Here is a 16,478-nt window from a genome sequence, read left to right as displayed (position 1 = left end):
ATAGTCTTTGAGAATCCTCTGCTCAAACTTGTTTTCATCCCTGCAACTAGAGGGAGAAGAGCAAGAACGAGTGCTGCAACTCAGGCACATTTAATACAATTCTGGCCCAAACATTACAAGCTCAGGCACATTTAATACAATTCTGGTCCAAACATTTCATACCTAAGTTAATTTGATATGCCTCCTTAATGACAGAGCTAAAGCAGAGGTTGGGCAATTTGAGGTTCTCCACATTTTCCTGATTACTAGTTTTACTGATTACTGGTTGCTGATAAGCAATACGTAAAAGGCCACAAATTGTTCAGCCTTGTAGTTGCCTATGCCTGCCACCAGTTTTATTTTCAGCACTTATAAGCACAATCACCTCTTTATGTGCAATATCTGTACTACAAGGCTCCAGAAGCATTCAGATGATTTGCATCGACAAGGTATTATTCAAAAGCCCATGGCCTGTTCTAGCTTCTGTGGGGTGGGGGAACCTGTGATTTCATACTGCTTTCAGCATCATCTCAGCGCGTTGGATCTAGCAGGCCTAAGCCCTTTAAGAGTTTATTCAATGGTCAACTAGCTTATAAATCCCATAGCTTCCATCATTCAGGCCTTCTTACATCCTATTACAGGCTTTTGTAAACCCTTTGTGAGCAGCCTGGAATCTTTAGTACACTGGTTGTAAAATGCATCTGACAAATCTTAACTAGAGCACATAGGTTGAATTACATGACTTTGGCACCAATATGAATTTGAATTACATGATTTTAGCTGCCAATTTATTTTCCCTTAGTTCAGTAATGCCTTTGACCTTGAAAGCAAAATAATCTAGAGAGCAAAATTATTTAAGAATCATCAATTTCCCTATGAATCTGTCCAAATTTTATGAGCAACACCTTTAGCCCTTCATCTGAAACATTACCACTGAATGTTGGATGGATGGTTAAAGACGCAGGAACTTTCCTGCAGTCGTAGACAGAGAATAAAATGATTGTTAGTGCTTTCTGACTGCAGAAAGCAACTGAAATTCATTTTGTTCCACAAATATAATGCAATTAAACTGAATCCACTTGTTTCTTCTGTTGTTTTCTATTGCATTATGCCACTTGCAACTTGTTCTGAGTTTTGCTGATACTGAACCTGGATAAAAAGCCATTTATATTAAGTATCAATAGCCCAACCTTGTGCACTGATGGTACAATTTCACTCCTTCTACCTCTGCACACATCAGCCATATCTTGAACTATTTAGTCTATTCTGTGACGTCAGAGGAGCTAAGCCAATGGCAACAAGGCAGGCCATAAAACCTCTCCATTTCCCCAACCTAGAATTAAAATTTGGCCACCCAAGAACCCCTGACAAGATGGCCAGTGGAGCCTCAACTTTGCATGGCACCACAACTGCCAATCTCATGGGCTACTAAATAATGGCAGCTGTGCCACAAAGAAAGAAGCCCGTGTCTTACTTATCCTGCTGCTGCTGCTGAATCCTTGACCCCTTTGCCAAAAGCCAGATCCCAGACCCCCAGTGGTTGCTTTTCTCCTGTCCAAGGAGCACCAACATGCAGAGCCAGGCTGGCTTACACACAGAACCTCTATGCACAAGGATACAATGTGGGGGCTGGGGGCTACTATTCGAGTTGGAGTTGAGTGAACTCTTAGGCTTGCAAAGAAAACTGCTGTTAATGAGTTGCAGCAAAGATCCAGGCTCGAGGCCAGTGACAGGAAAAATCATTTTAATGGGCAAAGCAGATGTTGCTCAAATTCATTGCAAAAGTTAGGTGGGCTCCAGGCCAGGAACTATTTGAAGAGAAGCCTGCTTTCTTCTCCTTCTCCTAAGAAGAGACGTGGATGGCTGCGTTATGAATGCTTTGAGGTGAGTACAATCAGATCGGCTTGCCCTGTCAGTAGGCTGGGTTGCAAACACCTCTGGTGCTACCATTGCCCTGCTAACTAGCAGGACTTGAACAGAATAGACCTCCTCCATATTGGTGTTTTTCAAGCTTGGCAACTTTAAGATGTGTGGACTTCAACTCCCAGAATTCCCCAGCCAGCATGTTGCCTGGGGAATTCTGGGAGTTGAAGTCCACACATCTTAAAGTTGCCAAGCTTGAAAAACACTGCTCTATATCCACCAGTCAGAAGCAATGCCTCCCTCCAGTACACACAACACAATTATTCTTCCTCCTCCTCTTTTAGCTGTTCACTGTGACTCTAGGATCATCTTTCGGGTCATCACTGCTATCTATGTATTAAATATTACTGAACTTTGGATGTTTAGTGCCACTTTACACTTGTTTACACATTGTACAGTGAGCCACTGCCAAGCGTCTAGAATCATTGCTTGCAGGGGACTTATGAAATTAGTCTGAAAGCCACACATGACTGAAGGACTACAAGTTGTTCTGCATTCGCAGTTATGAGGGTCTCATTGCCAGGATACATCTGATCTGCAAAAACAGTTTCTCTCATGGCCTTTGTGAGAGCAAAAAAAGGTTCCTCACTGGAACTGGTTTCTTAAAAGGGCACATGCTCTAAGGACAAATAGCCCCCATGACAGTTATTTTACCTGCAGAGAAGGTTGTAATTCAATGTTTTTCAAACATGGCAACTTTAAGGTATGTGGACTTCAACTCCCAGAATTCCCCAGCCATGTGGCTGGGGAATTCTGGGAGTTAAAGTCCACACACCTTAAAGTTGCCACGTTTGAAAAACACCGTTGTAACTTATATATATTTAAGGAAGATTTCAACATTCATCACCTTAAGAGAACTTAGAATGGAATTATGCAGAGTTGGTAACACTGCATAAGATTTAAATATCTGCCTCTTTTGCTCATAGTCAAGGGCCTTCCCCAGTGTACTTACTATCACCCATCCTACCCCAATGAGCAAATGCCAACTTACTAGTTTTTCCTGCACTCCTGCTCCTCCCACAATCAATTTAATGATAAGGGGAGATGCCCTCACAATCAGATGTCCTCACAATCAATTTAATGATAAGGGGAGCTTTGAGCAGAAATGGAGGATTTAAGGCTCTCTATTGGCTGGCTGGCAGCTGTAATCTGATGTACCCCAAGTTCCTCACCAAATCTTACAATGTGCAACTCTGCACTTGATATCAGAACCTCCCTCATACTGTAAATATTTCATATAAAGGATTGCTCTAATTACCTCTCACAATATTTATCCCCATTTATTAGCTACCTTCATTCCAAATCAAAGCCATTCAAGTGAGAAATGAAATGCTCCCCCAAGACATGATATTAAGAGTCTCTGGGACCAATTGTGACATCTTGGTGGTAGACTCAGCAACTCCGAATGCCAGAATGGTGAGGCACAGTGCTGATCTTAGTAGAAGGAATTAGAAAGATTTATTGCATGCATTACTCCCAGTCAACAGTAGCTTCGTTCTGGCTAAGATTTGCATATTATTCAATATTAAGAAAAAAATGGTGATGGTAATGGGTGGTAAGTTCCTCCTTACTGGATGTCTGCAACAGAGGCAGGGTAAACATCTGTGAGAAATACTTTAATTTGGATTCTCACACTAAGCAGAGAGTGGGATTTGATGACCATAGTGGTCCTTTCCAACTTCACAATTTGGGTCAACATCAAAAATGCAGCCCAGTATATCCCTTGGAATACATAACAATAAAAGGAAAGTAACCTTCTGGCACCAAGCCAGCTTCAAAAGACAACTTTCGGTCTAAAAATAAAGACTTATTGACAGCCCTCACAAGAAAGAAGACAGATGCATACATCCCTCTCTCACACACACACAATTGATGGTTTATTTCTTTATAAGTGACCATACCTTTAAAGAGAGAGCCAGTTTGGTGTAGTGATCCAGGCTAGCAACCGGGAGACCATCTGTTCTAGTCCTGCCTTAGGCACGAAGCCGGCTGGGTGACCTTGGGCCAGTCCCTCTCTCTCAGCCCTAGGAAGAAGGAGGCCAGGGCAAACCACTTCCAAAAAACCTCGCCAGGAAAATGGAGAGACTAGTCCAGGCAGTTGGCAGGAGTCCAAAACTGACTCAAAGGCACAAACAAGCAAACCTTTAAAGAGAAAAGTCTGGCTACTTGTTCATTTGATGCCCCTTTGGGAGCACCCTTGGCCCAGGCTAAGGCAGAAATGGTGAGTCAGTGACACTCCAGATGATACTAAACTACAAGTCCCAGCATCCCTCACTGTTGCCCATGGTGCCTGGGGCTACTTATAGCTGAAGTGTAAAAGGCACGGGGTAAAATCCACCCATGTGCCTAGTTAAGTACTGCACAAGTGGGGGTTACAGGATTGTCAGGAGCATAAATCTGGAGAGAGAGAGAAATCAGATAGACTAATGGTGGAAAAGAGGGATACACGTCTAGTAAATCAAAATAAGAAAGAACCATGATTTTTCCCATATAGCAACATCCAGCAAGACATGAGTGCTCAACCATCAACCTGCAACATGGAAGTAAACTTTCATATTACTGTGGAGTGCTTTGAACACATAAAGTGTTAAATAACTAATTATGCAATCCCAACAAATTGTGTTCCTACAATCCACAAGGCCTCACCCCAACATAAGTCATTACTCAGGGGAAAATTTAAAATGCAATAATAACATTACTCTAGCCCATTAAAACAATGAAATAAAGAACGGTGTGTACCAGGGTGGGACGAAAGCAGAGAAAATTGTTGTTTTAAGGCATTTTACATAACGGCTGTATCACCACTGTCCTTTCAAGAGACAGAGGAAAAAGAGTACTTTTCAAAGCTGTTCTGCCATTAAGAACTGCTGATGAACTCTTCTGGGCGAATAGGATAATTGAGTATTTGTTCATACTATTGCAGCCTTATAAATGCTTATTTACTTGAAAGGTTTGCCCCCTTGCTCTTTAGACAAAAAAGAGTCCCAGGGTGGCTAATCAGCATTACATTACAATTCTTTTCTTCAGACTTGCACATTACGACACAGAAAGAAAAAGGGAGGAGGAGGGAAGAGAAAAAGAAACAACTCAGGCTGTAGCACTGGTTGCTAGAGTTGTAGTTCTTACCATAACCATCTGTAATGAAATAGAAAGGGTGTTTGGTCAGGTGAGAGCTGGGGAGAACCTGCCTAAAAAAATCTACCTTGCCTGGTTGTCTACTTTTCTGGATCCCTTGGTGTGACAGATTACTGGTGTGTACTGCTGAACTTCCAATAATTTGCTATCAAAGATGAACTAAAATGCAGGGCTACTTTGCAAAGTGAAGCAGGATTAACTGCTTCAGGGTTGTATTTCAAGTAAGGCTGCCTCGTGCCCTGGCACAAGCGATTAGGCAGGAGGCCTCATTCATGAATAACCAAAGGCCTGAGGAGAACCTTTGTTCAGGAGAAACAGGAACTTGAATGGCCACTATAGCATATCCCCACTGCCCAATGTAAGACCTATTACATGACCCATTGGCTGCTTCCTTGAGCCAGGAAAACCTCTCTTGGTGTCCAATTTGCTAGCTGAGGTATAGAAAGATTTGGAGAGCTGCCTCCTTCCCTGGCATGAACTAAAACACACACACACACCTAGTTAGGTGCCACACAGATATGAGTCACAGGATTATCAGGGGAAAAGCACATACACCAGAGTTTCTCAACCTTGACAATGAAATTAGGTTTAATGCTGGCTGGGGGATTCTGCAAGTTGAAGTCCATGTATCTTAAAGTTGCCAAGTTTGAAAAACACTGCTCTGTGTCATCCTCAAAAGCTAAGGTAGCCATCATGGCCATCTGTGAAGCATGATTGGGCATATTTCATGAGGTCTATCTGCAAAACTTTATCTGTGGGTGGCGCATTTTCATGGTATTTTGGTTTTTCCTTCTTTTTCATGTTTGCCTTGATTTATTTAATTAAAAAAAAAAAAAGAGTGGCCGAGTTTTTTCAAGCCAACATGATTATTATAATGGGGTGGGTGGGTGAACTTTGTATATTCTTGGAGTACAGTATTTCTTTCAGCATTTTAATGATACAAGATGAAAACAAAAAGCAAAACCTTAGTACAAACCCATTTATATTCCAATTACTGAATTAATGGCAAAAACTCCAGGTGGATAAATGTCAAGCCATCAGTTAGTTGTCTCCATTACGGGTTGATTTGCATTCTTAAATGACTGAGCCTTTGATCTACTGTGTCCTATTTGGTTTTGAGGCATTTGTTTTGTTTATTCATTTGTTTTCATCTTTCCTGGTCAAAAAGGCATTTTCCCACATATCCAGATCTGCCTCAAAGAAAAACCTACTTGCTGGCTTTCATTTCAGGCAATGTTTGCTTGCGCTCCCACCCCCAACCCCACTGATCTAGCATTAAACCTAATTTACAGTTTGTAACTCTAATAACTTCTCTGGAATATCCACATACTTTGCTTGGCCTCCTTCTCAAATTACTGCTCTCAGCTTAAAGAAGCCAAACAAAATCTAAACATTTATGGAAAGTTTGCCATACTTGAATTCCTTTGCTAGACAAGGAAGTTCACACAGCACTGAAAAAAATGGAGAAATCTCTTCCAAGCAAAAAGAAATAAACACTGGGTACTGAATCACAGAACACAAGTGTGCTCCATGAATAGGGAAGAGCTCCCTCCAACATAAGTTGTTCACCCTTTAATTTGGGAAGAGGTACAAATAAAGGAAAGGGGATCTTTTGGCAAGAGGGGAGGCCTTGTCAACAACCCCCATCCCCCTTTCACACCATCTTGAATTGTATGAGCAAGAGAATACTTGAATACAGCTCACAAAAAGGACATTTCTGGAAACCTTAGAAACAAACAGAGTCAGAAAGCATCATCAACCAGTTGGTTGGGACCCTAGAATGAGCTGGATCAGTTCACCATCATCACCATTTTCCATACTTCCTAAAACATCATGAAAAATGGGGCTAAGTTTGTTTGTTTTTTTAACACCTTCCAAAATTATCTTTGTTGGTTGTGCTATTGGAGGAAGGCATCTGCTGCTTGCTAAATATTCTCTAGGAAATTTCTCTAAGGTTGCTTTTATTCATATCTGTCCTGACATCTCCAGTCTTCAGGGAACATCATAGCTTGCAGAGACTGGCCTTAGCTTTGGGGGCACCTTTTCTATGAAACTGCTCACTTTCTTTGGTCTGCTAGAGTCCAAAAGTGTGGTATTCTACATATTTGTAGTTACAACTTTATTTTTATATTACAATGACATGCCACTTTGGGGTTTATACAAATGAGAAGCAGCAGATAGCTATTTTAAAGAAATAAATCCTCAAAGAATTATCTTTTGAATTGTAATTTACCATATATACTTGCATATTAGCCCATCCACAAATAATCTGACCCTTCAATTTTTAACCAAAATACCATGAAAAATGCATCACCTGTGGATAAACTGACCCTTGAAATTTTTGTATGTTTTAATTTCCATAATTGGCTTATCTGTGGGTGGCACATTTTCATGGTATTTTGGTTAAAAATTCAAGGGTCTGCGTATCCATGGATGGGATTATCCACAAGCATACATATATAGGATCTATGGGTATTTTTTAAAAAAGTATTACTGTATGTATTTGCAGATAAGCCCTCCATGGATAAGCTGAACCCAATTTTGGGGGTGTATTTTGGCACTCATAATTCTCAGCTTATCTGCAAGTACGGATACGGTAGTTCATACTGAATGAAAGTGTTGTTAATTCGTCCTGGGGAACTACAGGAAGCCATGGAGAATGGACAGGAGTAGAAACCAATCCAATGGCTCCTTCATCAATATTAAACTATGCTGGTTTATATGTACCACTGGCTCTGTCTGCACAAGAGATTAGTCTGGATTAAAATGGAGTAAATAAGCAGAGAGGTAGCATGTTGTAAGAACTCAGACATTGTCTTAGTATGTTCCATGAACTGGGCTGTCAAGCCAGAATATGATTTGTTTCAGCATTACATGTTATATAGTTGTAGCCTGTTGGCATGGTTATAGGGTGTTTTGTGAGTCCAGCCAGTCAGGTCCACAGAGATATTGGGGGGGGGGGGGTCAAGAAAAAATAAGTCATCTTATGATAAGAAAAGTTCCTCCAACAAATCAATACTCAGAGAGAATTATGTTTGGTGGAAAGGAGGTTTAATTTAGGAGCTGGAACATTAATTCATATGCTCTGGGCCTGTTGTACAATTGTCCAGTTTGGAACTGAAATTCACAGGCTGCCAACCTAATGTTGTAGAGTTTGTTGCTTGTCAGTATATGGAATCTATCAACATACCAAGAGTTATGAATGCTTTACATATGGGATGAATTGTAGAACATCCAAAGGGTTGCAGCAGTAGATTGTTGTTCTGTGCTCTTTGACTATATATGTAGCCACATTTTCTTGACTTAATTTATGACTCCGTATTTCATGTAACTTTTCTTTTTTTCCCCATATCTGTTGCTATCTTGCAAATTATAGGCATTGCGTCTGATGGTAGTGGAATCCTTCTGTAGTAGAAGCTTTTATTTTGCTATCGTTTTCTTAAGTTTAATGAAGGAAAAACAGCTGTTGTCCTCCATGCAATCTCTGTCCCTGACATTGAACAGGAAAATGTTCATGGTCAGCCAGGATAAGGGGACCAATGAGATGGATGGGACTATGGGGGAGAGGTTAGCAGGCTGCATGGAGCTAATGTTCAGTGCATGGGTCACACACCCAAGCAACTACATCCTACAGGTCCATAAGTGCTACCATGAATTCCAACTTCTTAATTAGAAAGCTGATAGATAGACATTTTCTAGATAGGCAACTATCTTAACTTCCATCCCTCATAGCTTTTTCATTAAAATTATAAAAAGTGGAAGGAATCATGCTTAAATAAAGAAACCTATCAACATCTAACCTTGTCAAATAATTAATTTTCTTCTCTCTACATGATTAGTAATCCAAGTGATAAAATACGTATCAATGCAAGTTTGCATATGTCTATTCCAATATAACGCCATTTCAGTTCATTTTCCAGGTAAGGGTGTTTAGGATTTCAGCCTAAATGGAACAGAAAATTCCCCCAAACATTTTAGCCTTTAAAGTTCAATCAGCCCAGATGAATCAAATTTAACAATATCCAGCTAAATTTCACAATGCCTTGATCCCTGCATTAATTGGTATACCAGTCTGACTGTAGCTGTATTTCATTGACATTCATACATTTTATTTATTAAATCTGTGTGTCACTCAACTCCCAACAATTCTGGGTGATTAAATCCAATGTTTAATGTAAATGGAAAACTTTATGATGTAAGACCATCTTTCCATAGCAGGGTCTCCAGCTGCATTAGAGTGCTGGCTAACAGTTCTGAAGCTGGAAGCACACTTTTGGAAGATGCTTGGTTGGGGGAAGCTCACACAAGATGGGTGCGGGTTTGTCCTCTGCATTCCACACAGCAAGCCATTTGTAAGGGCAACTTTGGGAATAATCCACTGATGCAAGATGATGAACAATCAGATGTAGAGAGTAAGGAAGATATCCTTGACAGAGATATGCAGGAACCATTGCCTAGGCAAAAGAGGCTGAAGCATTTTTTTAAAATCCAGAACAAGATAACATTCAGAAGCAGCTCAGGCAGATTGATTTGATTAGGTGCCATAAAATTATTGTCAACTCTTTAGCAACCACATAGATTTTCTCCATGACAATCTGCCCCTAACCTGCCTGGTCTTTCACGTCTTCCAACAGTGCACTCATCACCACTGTAACTGAGTCCATCCACCTGGCTGCTGGTCCTCTTCTTCTCTTTCCTTCCATCTTTCTCAGCATTAGAGCCTTCTCCAGAGAGCTGGGTCTCCACATAATGTATCTGAAGTAGGGTTTATGCCTGGTCATTTGTGCCTTGAGGTGAGAACTCTGGGTTGAGGCTCAGGCAGATACCTCCCTAATTCACTGAAGTATAAAGAGGAGGAGATACAGCACAATCAGACTTGCAAGGTTCTGTTGTTATAGCCAATCTCAATAGAAGTAGTTTTAGCCTTCTGGGGAACTGATTTCCTGATCTGGTCCACCTAATGGATAGACATCAAGGCTACACATCTATATCAAGCAGACTCAAGATTTGGTATCTCAAATGTACAAATGTCCCAAATTAAAACTCACTCCCCTCCCCCAATACAACTCAATAATATCAGGAGTTACAGTCCACTCAGTCCCATATTGTGGGTGATTTCTAGGTGTAGTCATTGCCAATGCCAGTCCTTTGGGAGTAATTCATACTGCTTAAGTCGTTCTCTACCTGGCCCTACTTCTGAAGACCAAGTAGGTAGTTACTGGGAAAGAGGCCTTTTAACTAGTAATATGCCTTCTCTGGAATAATTTCTTCATATAGATTTATATTACCATCTGTCAGCCCTTCAAGGAAGGCTAGGTCAAGAAACAGACCTCACAAGGATTCCAGGAATGCTACTTTATTGCTCTAGGGTATATTACAGGTAGTCCTCAAGTTATGACGGCAATTGGGACCAGAATTTCTGTTGCTAAAAGATGCAGTCGTAAAGTGTGACTGCATCACTTAGCGACAACAATCCCTGTAGTCCCAATTGCTGCTGTTAACTGAATCGCAGTGGTTGTTAGGCAAGGACCTCCTTGCAACTACCTGTCAGCTTCCCACAACCAAAGTCAGTGGGGAAGTCGGCAAGAAGTTGCACGTCCCAGGTGGCTTGCAAGCAGGCTGGCAGGCAGGCAAGTGGCTGCTGCTGGGTGAGGGAGGGCATGAGGGGGTACACGGGTGGCTGGAGTGGGACAGCATAAGCACAGCAAGGTTGGGGGTGGTTGCTGCCAGATGGGGGAGGGAGTGAGGGGGTACATGGGGATGTTGGAGAGGCACAGCAAGTCTTCGAGAGGGTGGGTGGGGCGGTGCATGGGTGCAAGGGAGGCAAGGTGAGGCTCAGAGACAGTGCGCGGGGGTTTGCAGGTGGCAGGGGAGGTGTGGTGAGGCTCGGGGAGGGTGTGTGGGATGTCCAGTGAAGCTTGGGGAGGGTGTGCAGGGTGAGTGGCCAGAGGGCGGGTGGAGGGTGCACAGGTGGGGGAGATTACCCCAGTGACTTGCAACCTTCCCTGCCAGCTTCCAAAGTCAGTTTCCTTCCAAAGCCAATTTCCTTCCCTGCCAGCTTCCAAAATTAATTTCCTGAGAAATTGACTTTCTGGGGAAGTTGGCAGGGAAGGTCACAAATGGTGATCACGTGATCATGGGGCACTGCAACTGGTCGTAAGTGCAAGTTGGTTGGCAAGTGCCCAGATTGGGATCACATGACCACGGGGTTGCTGTTACAGCCGGAACCCTGAGGACTGGTCGTAACCACCATTCGTTCAGCAGTGTCATAACTTCAGTCACTGAACAAATGGTCGTAAGTCAAGGACTACCTGTAGCAGAAACTTGAAAGCCTGTCCAAGTTTCTCTCTACCCCATTTTATACCAAACAAAATCAAGCTGGGGTTATCTTGAGTTTCTTTGTCACACTTTTTTCTATGTCTAGACTGTGTAACCTCTTCTCAAAGTCCCTCCTTAATGGCTTGCTCACACCTTCCTCAAGGTCAACTCTAAATTCCTTTACACCAACATTCAGATGATGGGTTAATTCATGATTTTTATTGATAGCTTTTACACTCATTAGTGGCTGGCTGTTACTTTATAGATTGGTAGTATGTGTACATTTATTGCTATATGTCATTACACACCACTGTTGAAATGCAACTGAAATATTTTTTAAAATGCTACTTTAAACGCATACCTATTTAACACTTCTGTGGTGTGAACATGAAGAATACATAGTATTATTCAATTCTTTTTGAAGGGTTAAACAAAGACTAATGATTAAAGTAACTTAGCTGAAGAAAAAAAAGCTTTGTGAACACTCAGCTAGAGGGAGATTCCTTTTATGTTTTGTATGGAGCACAGTGATTGACATAATTGTTTCTGCAACTTGAACAAAACACTATCCTCATTCAGGAAGGAGCCATAAAAATTCCCTTAAATTCCTTATGAAATTACTTTCAGTTTCTCACAACTATCTCAACTGGAACAAAAGAAGCCCACTTTGAAATGTAACTAACTTAAAGCAGGCTAACTTAAACTAGCTTTAACTAACTTAACTTTAATTAACTTAAAGCAGATTTGCAGTAAAGTTCTTTAAAAAGTATGGCTACAAGGTGAAGTCAAGCTTGGGACAAGTCTTTTTACTTGTCTCTATTCTCTGATTTGGCAAATGCACCCCAGTATCACCAGGTGGAGGTGGTATCTCTTTGAAAACAAGCACATATTAGTCTCCACTTAAAATCCAAGGATTTGTATTGAAAAGAGTTGCACATATGAAGTGGTCCAAGTTATCAAACAGTGAAGGCTTGATGCTAAAAGTATGACACAAATGTATTACCATGAAAAGTTAGAGCCAAGTATTAAAAGCTGGGTAACAAGCTTAGGCCCAAATATAATCTGATTGTAATTTTCATAATTTCACTGTAAGAATAATCATTAATCAAGCTAGAAGAGGCCAGTTAGCAAAGATGTGCAAAATAGATGGCAAATCTAAGTTACAAACTTCTAGGTTTGAGAATAAATTTTTCTAAATCTATGTTGATATATCAAATCTTTTGATGAAAGCTATGGTGGGATGTAGGAGACTCTATACTACATTACTTAATAATTGGCATCTTTACTACAGAACATCATGTTTCCTCGAAGTCTAATGAAGCCTTTTTCCTTGAATTAGTTTCCGTAATTGATAGGAATGTCCCAAAATCAGTTCTGACAGACTGACAAAAAAAAAAGCCTAAAGATTATGGTAGATCCTGTGATTAATTAAATATCCAGAGACATGTTTTCAGGAACAAATTAACGGGTTCTACTAATTGTTGGCGATGTATTCAAATATGAATTGGTTCATGTAATGTGATGACATGATGGATAGTAACTCCCAAATGGATAAAAGATTTTTAATCTCTTAATTTTGTTTTGGGAGACTTACTGGCTTTTATGCATGTGCTTTTCAATTTACAAACGGTTTTGAAACTAAAATAAAATTGTCTGTTTTTTTCAGCTGCAAAAATGTGATTACTACAAAGTTGGATGCACGTATCTTCTCTGTCAATTACATATTGAACTGAAGCACTCCTTTTTCTTTCTATATTTGAACAATTTTCTTTTTTTTTACTAGCAGAAGTTCCAATAAGGGAGACCTACTTAAAAATTTAAAACTGCAAATTGAATTAGATGTTTAATTTGTTATTTTTTTCTGTTTTCAAATGTATAATAATAATAAAAAATAACCTAGATACTTATATGGGATTTTTCTATGAAAACAACTTCCAACCTCTGAAAAACATTGTCTCATAGTGTGAAATTAATGGAATCCAAAGTTTATCAAAAGATCATCTGGGTGAGCATATATGTCGGTAACATCTGTAGTTACTTATTCCCAGTACTGAACTCTTAATGTTTAGTGATGGAGGACTATTCATTTTTATTTGGTTATTAACCACTCTAGCTAGAATGCCAGGAAGCTAACAAAATGTAAAAATGAAAATAGACTGTATATGGGGAGGAGGGAGAGATTAAAACTATTGATAGAATATGTAAAACCTGGCAAAAGATACACACACAAACACACAATAAGCAATGCAGACACGCAGCAATGGTATAAGAAACAGTAAGTGAAATAAAGTTGTAAGAAAAAAGAAATACAGCTAAACCTAGTTTATACCAATACCATTCACTCTAGCCCTTTCTATCCTTGGAAACCATTCTTGCTTCCACATCTGTACACCTTCATTCATTGCTTTTTCTTTAAAACATCTCACCTCTCTCTTTCTGAGGACTGCATCAACCAAATCCATGATTTTTTTCAATCTTCCCTTCCGCTTGACTCATTCAGTCCTCTTCCATATTTGCTTTGTGATTTCATCCCCGGTCATTCTCTCTGTTACCAAACTACTACAACATACATTCCTACCAGTCATTCACTTTTCTTTCAATCCACATCCGTTCATCCCCCATTCATTCTTGAGCATCTCTCTCGTCTTATTACAAAAATTTAAATAACCCATACCCATTGCATTCAGCTTACTTTTGTGTTTCTCATTTCCATATAACCAGAGGTTCCCAGAATATGGTAAAAACAAGTCCAGATGGTGGCCACAACAGTGTGTTTGAAACTCAGTCCATTTTTAATGTGTCATGCATAAAAAACTGGTGGAGCTTTGATTGCAACTTTGTAGGCATTATCTTGACTCTTTTTACTATAGCCTGCACACATCTTTACTCACAGCCATTTTGGCTTCTTCCAACAGACTTCATTCCTCACAGCAGACCATATATTACCTATAATCTTTCAACCAGCATTTGCACATCATAAAATTCCTCCACCTATTATACCATCTTTAGTAAGCATTCTACCAAAGTACATAAATTCATCTACTTGTTGAACTACTAGGGTTTTTTGCCATTTATGTATCACTTCATTCCATTTTCCTTATGAAACTTAACTGTCTTGGTCTTTCTTACACTAATTTTCAGATTCATATTTTTCACTATATCATATAGCCTAACATTCACTGCAAGTCATTTTTCTTAGCCTACAATAACATGGCATCGTCTGCATACAAAAGGATATACGCTTTGATGCCTGTGATTTGCCCACTTCTAACTTAATCAGGAACATTTCTTATAGACTTATCCATAGATTAAACCACGGGGGGATTACACATACAGGGTTAAGACAATCCATAGTTAAGAATGGAGCCTACTGTAGCAAAATTCAAATTGAATACACAATGGTTTGAGTTAATTACACAATGCTACTTACATAGTATTATACAATCATACTGTTCCGGCTTACATACAAATTCGACTTAAGGACAGACCTTGGGAATGGAACTCATTCTTAAACTGGGGACTCCCTGTACTTGTCTTACTCCCTGCTCAATGTGAACCATTCATTAAACTTTCCAGTTATACTTATGAATGTTTTATTCCCATCATACACAATTCTTATTGCATTCACAATTCTTACTAACCTTCAATTCCATATGCATGCAAAACATTCTATGTTCAAGCCTACTCATTGTATATTATTTCTAAATCAGGTACTGTACAATAAGCTCTCTCATATTCATGCATTTCCCAATGACCTGCATACCTCTTGCTCAGCACAAACTATACTGCACTTCCAAATTGTGCTCATTCTCACTTCTATAGCCTTTTAAACAGAAAACTGCCAGATAGCTTCCTAGGCACATTGAATATATTAATCCCTATGTAGTTTTTGCATTCATTCTTGTTACCTTTCCTTTTGTACCAGGGAACAATAACAGCATTATTCCAATTGTTAGGCACAAATGCACTCCTCATGCACACTTAAAGAAACCCATTGCCTAAACATTAGAAGAGCTGAGGCCAAATATGAGTGCCAAGGGAGTGTATTCTATAGCTTGGGACCAAGTTAGGAGTCGGCCCTGTCCTACATGTCAGGATTATGGATTTTTGACCACAATGGCCTCTTCAAAAGGCCCTTTCCTGCCATTCTTAACAACCAGTAAAGTTAACAGGAGACATGATCCTTTCAGGTTTACTGCAATGTGCTGTCCCCACATTGGACTTGGTTCAGAATGGCTCCGAGCCATAGCCATAGCCTTAATCTGCTCCATCAGCTGTACCAGGTCCATAATAAATTGGGTTTTATCCCTTCGGTGTCTAAACAGATGGCCGGATTAAATCTCTTCCAATATATACTTATCTGATGCTTCTATGTGATGAAGGGAGGCACTTTTCATTAGTGACACTCAGTTATAAAGGAACCTCTTGAAAAGTTTACCTGATGCTACTTTCATGTTCAGTAGCAGGTAAAGATACTTTGGTTTACCCAAGCCTTTTAAACAATTCACATAGCCAGGGCATATCATCTGTGCTTTACATTCCTGTTGTTTTGTTCCAGTTGTGCTTCATTGGTATTTAAACTTGTTGCAGGTAATAAGGGGAAAGGCTTCTCCACTTATAAAGAAAGTCAGTCACAACACAAGATGGAGCAAGGAGTTTAGCAAGCCCCAAGGGAAGAGTACGTTGATACATTGGAGCTTATGGCCACCACCTTGGTGGCCAGAGCCTAAGGACATTGAACCTACACCCAATTCTCTCTTAAATTTGATCCAGGCCCTTAAAATCTCTGTGCCTCAGAATGGGAAATCTGAAATAATGAAAACACAACATTGAATTTACTAACCTCAGATGATGCAGAATATTCATGACTGGCAGATACAAATAACTGTGAGCATCATTATTCACATGAGCAACCCACTGTGTTTGGGAACTAGTCAGGATCCCTGCATTAAACTTGTTGCCCCATAACTAGCATGGCTACATTGGCTTCTGATTGCTATTAAGATGTAATTCAGTAATTGCCTGACCACAAACCTTCAGTCAGACAATGCACTAAGATAGTGTGACAGCTCCCTTTTTAAACTGAGACAAAGAATGTTAAGACGTTATTAGCATATTAATAG

Source organism: Python bivittatus, unplaced genomic scaffold (genome assembly GCF_059951505.1).
Source record: "Python bivittatus isolate LINGU-HERP-01145 unplaced genomic scaffold, Pbiv_v1 ctg000400_np1212, whole genome shotgun sequence".
Classification (NCBI taxonomy): domain Eukaryota; kingdom Metazoa; phylum Chordata; class Lepidosauria; order Squamata; family Pythonidae; genus Python; species Python bivittatus.
Note: the sequence above shows the minus strand (reverse complement) of the source record.